This window comes from Anabrus simplex, chromosome 7 (genome assembly GCF_040414725.1).
Source record: "Anabrus simplex isolate iqAnaSimp1 chromosome 7, ASM4041472v1, whole genome shotgun sequence".
NCBI lineage: Eukaryota > Metazoa > Arthropoda > Insecta > Orthoptera > Tettigoniidae > Anabrus > Anabrus simplex.
In genome coordinates, this window is record NC_090271.1 from 200,584 (window position 1) to 213,038 (window position 12,455).

Consider the following 12,455-nt stretch of genomic DNA (forward strand, 5'->3'; position numbering starts at 1 on the left):
ACGGCAGTACACACACTGTACTCCACTCAGTACTACACGCCAGTACACACACCGCACTCCACTCAGAACTACACGGCAGTACAGACACTGTACTCCACTCAGTACTACACGCCAGTACACACACCGCACTCCATTCGGTACTACGCGACAGTACAGACACCGTACTCCACTCAGTACTACACGCCAGTACACACAACTTAATCCATTCGGTACTACACGGCAGTACACACAAAGTACTCCACTCAGCACTCCACGGCACTCTACATAGAGTACTTCACTCAGTACTACACGGCAGTACAGACACAGTACCCCACTCGGTACTACATGGCACTGTACACACAGTACTCCACTCTTTACTACACGGCATTACAGGCACTGTACTCCACTCGGTACTACACGGCACTATACACACAGTACTCCACTCGGTACTACACGGCACTATACACAGAGTACTCCACTCGGTACTACACCGCACTATACACACAGTACTCCACTCGGTACTACACGGCAGTACATGCACCGTACTCCACTCGGTACTACACGGCACCTTACACACAGTACTCCACTCGGTACTACACGGCAGTACAGGCACTGTACTCCACTCAGTACTACACGGCAGTATGCCCACAGTACTCCACTCGGTACTACACGGCACTATACACACAGTATTCCACTCGGTACTACACGGCAGTACAGGCACTGTACTCCACTCGGAACTACACGGCAGTATGCACACAGTCCCCCACACGGTACTACACGGCAGTACAGGCACTGTACTCCACCCAGTACTACACGGCAGTAGATGCACTGTACTCCACTCAGTACTACACGGCAGTACAGGTACAGTACACCAGTCAGTACTACACTGCACTATACACACCGTACTCCACTCGGGACTACACGGCAGTACAGGCACTGTACTCCACTTAGTACTACACGGCAGTACAGGCAATGTACTCCACTCGGTACTACACGGCACTGTACACAAAGTACTCCACTCGGGACTACACGGCAGTACAGGCACTCTACTCCACTCAGTACTACACGGCAGTACAGGCACTGTACTCCACTCGGTACTACACGGCACTATACACACAGTACTCCACTCGGTACTACACGGCATTACAGGCACTGTACTCCACTCAGTACTACACGGCAATACAGGCACTGTACTCCACTCGGTACTACACGGCACTATACACACAGTACTCCACTCGGGACTACACGGCAGTACATGCACTGTTCTCCACTCAGTACTACACTGCACTATACACACAGTACTCCACTCGGCACTACACGACAGTACAGGCACTGTACTCCACTCAGTACTACACGGCAGTACAAGCAATGTCCTCCAATCGGTACTACACGGCAGTACAGGCACTGTACTCCAATCAGTACTACACGGAAGTACAGGCACTGTACTCCACTCGGGATTACACGGCAGTACAGGCACTGTACTCCACTCAGTACTACACGGCAGTACAGGCACTGTACTCCACTCGGTACTACACAGCACTAAACACACAGTACTCCACTCGGTACTACACGGCAGTACATGCACTGTACTCCACTCAGTACTACACTGCACTACACAAACTGTATTCCACTGGGGACTACACGGCAGTACAGGCACTGTACTCCACCGAGTACTACACGGCAGTACAGGCACTGTACTCCACTCGGTACTACACGGCAGTACAGCCACTGTACTCCACTCAGTACTACACGGCAGTATGCACACAGTACTCCACCTGGGACTACACGGCAGTACAGGCACTGTACTCCACTCGGTACTACACGGCAGTACAGGCACTGTACTCCACTCAGTACTACACTGCACTATACACACAGTACTCCACTCGGGACTACACGGCAGTACATGCACTGTACTCCACTCAGTACTACACTGCACTATACACACAGTACTCCACTCGGCACTACTCGACAGTACAGGCACTGTACTCCACTCAGTACTACACGGCAGTACAAGCAATGTACTCCACTCGGTACTACACGGCGGTACAGGCACTGTACTCCAATCAGTACTACACGGCAGTACAGGCACTGTACTCCACTCGGGACTTCATGGCAGTACAGCACTGTACTCCACTCAGTACTACACGGCGGTACAGGCACTGTACTCCACTCGGTACTACACGGCACTATACACAGAGTACTCCACTCGGTACTACACGGCATTACAGGCACTGTACTCCACTCAGTACTACACGGCAGTACATGCACTGTACTCCACTCGGTACTACACGGCACTATACACACAGTACTCCACTCGGTACTACACGGCAGTACAGGCACTGTACTCCACTCGGTACTACACGGCACTATACACACAGTACTCCATTCGGGACTACACGGCAGTACAGGCACTGTACTCCACTCAGTACTACACGGCAGTACAGGCACTGTACTCCCCTCAGTACTACACGGCAGTACAGGCACTGTACTACACTCGGTACTTCACGGCACTATACACACAGTACTCCACTCAGTACTACACTGCAGTACAGGCACTGTACTCCACTCAGTACTACACGGCAGTAGAGGCACTGTACTCCACTCGGTACTACACGGCACTATACACAAAGTACTCCACTCAGTACTACACGGCAGTACAGGCACTGTACTCCACTCGGGACTACACGGCAGTACAGGCACTGTACTCCACTCAGTACTACACGGCATACACCCACTGTACTCCACTCTGTACTACACGGCACTATACACAGAGTACTCCACTCAGTACTACACGGCAGTACAGGCACAGTACTCCACACACTACGCCACGGCAGTACAGGCACTGTACTCCACTCAGTACTACGCGGCAGTACAGGCACTGTACACCACTCGGGACTACACGGCAGTACAGGCAATGTACTCCACTCAGTACTGCGTGGCAGTTCAGGCACTGTACTCCACTCAGTCCTACACGGCAGTACAGGCTCTGTACTCCACTCGGTACTACACGGCACTATACACACAGTACTCCACTCGGTACTACACGGCAGTACAGGTACTGTACTCCACGCAGTACTACACGGCAGTATGCACGCAGTACTCCACTCGGTACTACATGACACTGTACACACAGTACTACACTCTTTACTACACGGCAATACAGGCACTGTACCCCACTCGGTACTACACGGCACTATACACACAGTACTCCACTCGGTACTACACGGCCGTACATGCACTGTTCTCCACTCGGTACTACACCGCACTATACACACAGTACTCCACTCGGTACTACACGGCAGTACATGCACCGTACTCCACTCGGTACTACACGGCACCTTACACACAGTACTCCACTCGGTACTACACGGCAGTACAGGCACTGTACTCCACTCAGTACTACACGGCAGTATGCACACAGTACTCCCCTCGGTACTACACGGCACTATACACACAGTATTCCACTCGGTACTACACGGAAGTACAGGCACTGTAGTCCACTCGGAACTACACGGCAGTATAAACACAGTCCCCCACTCGGTACTACACGGCAGTACAGGCACTGTACTCCACCCAGTACTACACGGCAGTAGAGGCACTGTACTCCACTCACTACTACGCGGCAGTACAGGCACTGTACTCCACTCGGGACTACACGGCAATACAAGCACTGTACTCCACTCAGTACTACACGCAGTACAGGCACTGTACTCCACTCGGAACTACACGGCAGTATGCACACAGTCCCCCACTCGGTACTACACGGCAGTACAGGTACTGTACTCCACTCAGCACTACACTGCACTATACACACAGTACTCCACTCGGGACTACTCGGCAGTACAGGTACTGTACTCCACTCAGTACTACACGGCAGTATACACACAGTCCCCCACTCGGTACTACACGGCAGTACAGGCACTGTACTATACTCAGTACTACACGGCAGTACAGGTACTGTACTCCACTCAGCACTACACTGCACTATACACACAGTACTCCACTCAGTACTACACGACAGTATACACACAGTCCCCCACTAGGTACTACACGGTAGTACAGGCACTGTACTCCACTCAGTACTACACGGCAGTATACACACAATCCCCCACTCGGTACTACACGGCAGTACAGGTACTGTACTCCACTCAGTACTACACGGCAGTATGCACACAGTATTCCTCTCAGTACTACACGGCAGTACAGGCACTGTACTATACTCAGTACTACACGGCAGTATACAAATATTCCCCCACTCGGTACTACACGGCAGTACAGGCACTGTACCCCACTCAGTACTACACGGCAGCACAGGCACTGTACTCCACTCAGTACTACACGGCACTATACACACTGTACTCCACTCGGTACTACACGGCAGTACAGGCAATGTACTCCACTCAGTACTACACGGCAGTACAGGCACTGTACTCCACTCTGTACTACACGGCACTATACACACTGTACTCCACTCGGTACTACACGGCAGTAAAGGTACTCTACTCCACTCAGTACTACACGGCACTATACACACTGTATTCCACTCGGTACTAGACGGCACTATACACACTGTACTCCACTCGGTACTACACGGCAGTACAGGCACTGTACTCCACTCGGTACTACACGGCACTATTCACACTGTACTCCACTCAGTCCTACACGGCAGTACAGGCACTGTACTCCACTCGGCACTACACGGCACTATACACACAGTACTCCACTCGGTACTACACGCAGTACAGGCACTGTACTCCACTCGGTACTACACGGCACTATACACACAGTAGTCCACTCGGTACTACACGCCAGTACAGGCACTGTACACCACTCAGTACTACACGGCAGTAAGCACACAGTACTCCACTCGGGACTACATGGCAGTACAGGCACTGTACTCCACTCGGTACTACACAGCAGTACAGGCACTGTACTCCACTCAGCACTACACTGCACTATACACACAGTCCCCCACTCGGTACTACACGGCAGTACAGGCACTGTACTCCACTCGGGACTACACGGCAATACAGGCACTGTACTCCACTCAGTACTACACGCCAGTACAGGCACTGTACTCAACTCGGAACTACACGGCAGTATGCACACAGTCCCCCACTCGGTACTACACGGCAGTACAGGTACTGTACTCCACTCAGCACTACACTGCAATATACACACAGTACTCCACTCGGGACTACTCGGCAGTACAGGTACTGTACTCCACTCAGTACTACACGGCAGTATACACACAGTCCCCCACTCGGTACTACACGGCAGTACAGGCACTGTACTATACTCAGTACTACACGGCAGTAGAGGCACTGTACTCCACTCAGTACTACACGGCAGTACAGGTACAGTACACCACTCAGTACTACACTGCACTATACACACAGTACTCCACTCGGGACTACACGGCAGTACAGGCACTGTACTCCACTTAGTACTACACGGCAGTACAGGCACTGTACTCCACTCGGTACTACACGGCACTGTACACAAAGTACTCCACTCGGGACTACACGGCAGTACAGGCACTGTACTCCACTCCGGACTACACGGCAGTACAGGCACTGTACTCCACTCAGTACTACACGGCAGTACAGGCACTGTACTCCACTCGGTACTACACGGCACTATGCACACAGTACTCCATTCGGGACTACACGGCATTACAGGCACAGTACTCCACTCAGTACAACACGGAAGTACAGGCACTGTACTCCACTCGGTACTACACGGCACTATACACACAGTACTCCACTCAGTACTACACGGCAGTACAGGCACTGTACTCCATTCGGTACTACACGGCACTATACACACAGTACTCCATTCGGGACTACACGGCAGTACAGGCACTGTACTCCACGCAGTACTACACGGCAGTACAGGCACTGTACTCCACTCGGGACTACACGGCAGTACAGCCACTGTACTCCACTCAGTCCTACACGGCAGTACAGGCACTGTACTCCACTCAGTACTACACCGCAGTACAGGCACTGTACTCCACTCGGTACTACACGGCACTATACACACAGTACTCCACTCGGGACTACACGGCAGTACAGGCACTGTACTCCACTCAGTACTACACGGCAGTACAGGCACTGTACTCCACTCAGTACTACACCGCAGTACAGGCACTGTACCCCACTCAGTACTACACGGCAGTACACCCAATGTACTCCACCCGGTACTACACGGCACTATACACACAGTACTCCACTCAGTACTACACGGCAGTACAGGCACAGTACTCCACTCACTACTACACGGCAGTACATGTACTGTACTCCACTCGGGACTACACGGCAGTACAGGCACTGTACTCCACTCGGTACTACACGGCACTATACACAGAGTACTCCACTCGGTACTACACGACAGTACAGGTACTGTACTCCACTCAGTACTACACGGCAGTATGCACACAGTACTCCACTCGGTACTACACGGCACTATACACACTGTACTCCACTCGGTACTACACGGCAATACAGGCACTGTACTCCCCTCGGTACTACACGGCAGTACAGGCATTCTACTCCACTCAGTACTATACGGCAGTACAGGCACTGTACTCCTCTCGGTACTACACGGCACTATACACACAGTACTCCACTCGGTACTACACGGCAGTTCATGCACTGTACTCCACTCGGTATTACACCGCACTATACAAACAGTACTCCACTCAATAATACACGACACTACATGCACTGTACTCCACTCGGTACTACAAGGCACTATACACACAGTACTCCACTCGGTACTACACGGCAGTACAGGCACTGTACTCCACTCAGTACTACACGGCACTATGCACACAGTACTACACTCGGTACTACACGGCACTATACACACAGTGCACCACTCGGTACTACACGGTAGTACAGGCACTGTACTCCACTCGGTACTACACGGCAGTATACACACAGTACTCCACTCGGGACTACATGGCACTACAGGCACTGTACTCCACTCGGTACTCCACGGCAGTATGCACACAGTCGCCTACTCGGTACTACACGGCACTATACACACTATACTCCACTCAGTACTACACGGCAGTATACACACAATCCCCCACTCGGTACTACACGGCAGTACAGGCACTGTACTCCACTCAGTACTACACTGCACTATACACACAGTACTCCACTCAGTACTACACTGCACAATACATACTGTACTCCTCTCGGGACTACTCGGCAGTACAGGGACCATACTCCAATCAGTACTACACGGCTGTATGCACACAGTACTCCACTCGGGACTACACGGCAGTACAGGCAATGTACTCCACTCAGTACTACACGACAGTATACACACAGTCCCCCACTCGGTACTACACGGCAGTACAGGGACTGTACTCCACTCAGTACTACACGGTAGTATACACACAGTCCCCCACTCGGTACTACACGGCGGTACAGGTACTATACTCCACTCAGCACTACACTGCACTCGGCAGTACAGGTACTGTACTCCACTCAGCACTAGACGGCTGTATACACACAGTCCCCCACTTGGTACTACACGGCAGCAAAGGCACTGTACTATACTCAGTACTACACGGCAGTACAGGTACTGTACTCCACTCAGCACTACACTGCACTATACACACAGTAATCCACTCGGTACTACACGGCAGTACAGGCACTGTATTCCACTCAGCACTACACTGCACTATACACACTGTACTCCACTCAGTACTACACGGCAGTATACACACAGTCCCCCACTCGGTACTACACGGCAGTACACGGCACTATACACACAGTCCCCCACTCGGTACTACACGGCAGTACAGGCACTGTACTCCACTCAGTACTACACGGCAGTATACACACAGTCCCCCACTCGGTACTACACGGCAGTACAGGTACTGTACTCCACTCAGTACTACACGGCAGTATGCACACAGTAATCCACTCGGTACTACACGGCAGTACAGGCACTGTACTATACTCAGTACTACACGGCAGTATACACACAGTCCCCCACTCGGTATTACACGGCAGTACAGGCACTGTACCCCACTGAGTACTACACGGTTGTACAGGCACTGTACTGAACTCAGTACTTCACGGCAGTATGCACACAGTACTTCACTCGGTATTACACGGCAGTACAGGCACTGTACACCACTCAGTACTACACGGCAGTATGCACACAGTACTCCACTCAGTACTACACGGCAGTACAGGCACTGTACTATACTCAGTACTACACGGCAGTATACACACAGTCCCCCACTCGGTATTACACGGCAGTACAGGCACTGTACACCACTCAGTACTACACGGCAGTATGCACACCGTACTCCACTCTGTACTACACGGCAGTACAGGCACTGTACTATTCTCAGTACTACACGGCAGTATACACACATTCCCCCACTCGGTACTACACGTCAGTACAGGCACTGTACCCCACTCAGTACTACACGGCAGCACAGGCACTGTACACCACGCAGTACTACACGGCACTATACACACTGTACACCACTCGGTACTACACGGCAGTACAGGCAATGTACTCCACTCAGTACTACACGGCAGTACAGGCACTGTATTCCACTCGGTACTACACGGCACTATACACACTGTACTCCACTCGGTACTACACGGCAGTACAGGCACTGTACTCCACTCAGTACTACACGGCTCTATACACACTGTACTCCACTCGGTACTAGACGGCACTATACACGCTGTACTCCACTCGGTACAACACGGCAGTACAGGCACTGTACTCCACTCGGCACTACACGGCACTATACACACAGTACTCCACCTGGTACTACACGCAGTACAGGCACTGTACTCCACTCGGTACTACACGGCACTATACACACAGTACTCCACTCGGTACTACACGGCAGTACAGGCACTGTACTCCACTCAGTACTACACGGCAGTATGCACACAGTACTCCACTCGGGACAACATGGCAGTACAGGCACTGTACTCCATTCGGTACTACACGGCAGTACAGGCACTGTACTCCACTCAGCACTACACTGCACTATACACACAGTACTCCACTCGGGACTACACGGCAGTACATGCACTGTACTCCACTCAGTACTACACTGCACTATACACACAGTACTCCACTCGGCACTACACGGCAGTACAGGCACTGTACCCCACTCAGTACTACACGGCAGTATAAGCACTGTACTCCACTCGGTACTACACGGCACTATACACACAGTACTCCAATCGGTACTACACGGCAATACAGGCACTGTACTCCACTCGGTGCTACACGGCACTATACACACAGTACTCCACTCGGTACTACAGGGCGGTACATACACTGTACTCCACTCGGTACTACACCACACTATACACACAGTACTCCAGTCGGTACTACACGGCAGTACATGCACTGTACTCCACTCGGTACTACACGGCACTACACAAATAGTACTCCACTCGGTACTACACGGCAGTACAGGCACTGTACTGCACTCAGTACTACACGGCAGTATGCAAACAGTACTCCACTCGGTACTACACGGCAGTACAGGCACTGTACTCCACTCGGTACTACACGGCAGCACAGGCACTGTACTCCACTCGGTACTACACGGCAGTATGCACACAGTACTCCACTCGGTACTACACGGCAGTACAGGCACTGTACTCCACTCGGTACTACACGGCAGTACATGCACTGTACTCCACTCGGGACTACACGGCAGTACAGGCACTGTACTCCACTCGGTACTACACGGCACTATACAAACAGTACTCCACTCAGTACTACACGGCAGTACAGGCACTGTACTCCACTCAGTACTACACGGCAGTACACCCACTGTACTCCACTCGGTACTACACGGCACTATACACACAGTACTCCACTCAGTACTACACGGCAGTACAGGCACAGTACTCCACTCACTACTACACGGCAGTACAGGCACTGTACTCCACTCGGGACTACACGGCAGTACAGGCATTCTACTCCACTCAGTACTACACGGCAGTACAGGCACTGTACTCCACTCGGGACTACACGGCAGTACAGGCATTCTACTCCCCTCAGTACTACACGGCAGTATGCAAACAGTACCCCACTCGGTACTACACGGCAGCACAGGCACTGTACTCCACTCGGTACTACACGGCAGTATGCACACAGTACTCCACTCGGTACTACATGGCAGTACAGGCACTGTACTCCACTCGGTACTAGACGGCAGTACATGCACTGTACTCCACTCGGGACTACACGGCAGTACAGGCACTGTACTCCACTCGGTACTACACGGCACTATACAAACAGTACTCCACTCAGTAATACACGGCAGTACAGGCACTCTACTCCACTCGGGACTACACGGCAGTACAGGCACTGTACTCCACTCAGTACTACACGGCAGTACAGGCACTGTACTCCACTCAGTACTACACGGCAGTACACCCACTGTACTCCACTCGGTACTACACGGCACTATACACACAGTACTCCACTCAGTACTACACGGCAGTACAGGCACAGTACTCCACACACTACTACACGGCAGTACAGGCACTGTACTCCACTCGGGACTACACGGCAGTACAGCCATTCTACTCCACTCAGTACTATACGGCAGAACAGGCACTTTACTCCACTCGGTACTACACGGCCCTATACACACAGTACTCCACTCGGTACTACACGGCAGTACAGGTACTGTACTCCACTCAGTACTACACGGCAGTATGCACACAGTGCTCCACTCGGTACTACACGGCACTATACACATAGTACTCCACTCGGTACTACTCGACAATACAAGCACTGTACTCCACTCGGCACTACACGGCACTATACCCACAGTACTCCACTCGGTACTACACGGCACTATACACACAGTACTCCACTCGGTACTACACGACAGTAAAGGCACTGTACTCCACTCAGTAGTACACGGCAGCATATACACTGTACTCCACTCGGCACTACATGGCAGTACAGGCACTGTACTCCACTCGGTACTACACGGCAGTATACACAGAGTACTCCACTCGGGACAACATGGCAATACAGGCACTGTACTCCACTCAGTACTACACGGTAGTATGCACACAAACCCCACTCGGTACTAGACGGCACTATACACACTGTACTCCACTCAGTACTACACGGCAGTATACACACAGTCCCCCACTCGGTACTACACGGCAGTACAGGCACTGTACTCCACTCAGTACTACACTGCACTACACACACAGTACTCAACTCAGTACTACACTGCACTATACACACTGTACTCCACTCGGGACTACTCGGCAGTACAGGGAATGTACTCCACTCTGTACTACACGGCAGTATGCACACAGCACTCCACTCGGGACTACACGGCAGTACAGGCACTGTACTCCACTCAGTACTACACGGCAGTATACGCACAGTCCCCCACTCGGGTTTACACGGCAGTACAGGCACTGTACTCCACTCAGTACTACACGGCTGTATACACACAGTCCCTCACTCGGTACTACACGGCAGTACAGGAACTGTACTATAGTCAGTACTACAGGGCACTACAGGTACTGTACTCCACTCAGCACTACACTGCACTATACACACTGTACTCCACACATTACTACACGGCAGTATACACACAGTCCCCCACGCGGTACTACACGGCAGTACAGGCACTGTACTCCACTCACTAGTACACGGCAGTATACACACAGTCCCCCACTCGGTACTACACGGCAGTACAGGCACTGTACTCCACTCAGTACTACACGGCAGTATACACACAGCCCCCACTCGGTACTACACGGCAGTACAGGTACTGTACTCCACTCAGTACTACACGGCAGTTTGCACACAGTACTCCACTCGGTACTACACGGCAGTACAGGCACTGTACTATACTCAGTACTACACGGCAGTATACATACAGTCCCCCACTCGGTATTACACGGCAGTACAGGCACTGTACTATAGTCAGTACTACAGGGCACTACAGGTACTGTACTCCACTCAGCACTCCACGGCACTCTACATACAGTACTTCACTCAGTACTACACGGCAGTACACACACCGTACTCCACTCAGAACTACACGGCAGTATAGGCACTGTACTCCACTCAGTACTACACGGCAGTACACACACATCGTAATCCACTCAGTACTACACGGCAGTACACACATCGTATTCCACACAGTACTACACGGCAGTATGCACACAGTACTCCACTCAGTACCCCACGGCAGTATACACATTTTCCTCCACTCGGTACTACATGGCAGTTCACACACACAATACTCCACTCGGTGCTACACAGCAGTACACATACCGTACTCCACTCGGAACTACACGGCAGTACACACACTGTACTCCACTCAGTACTACACGCCAGTACACACACCGCACTCCACTCAGAACTACACGGCAGTACAGACACTGTACTCCACTCAGTACTACACGCCAGTACACACACCGCAC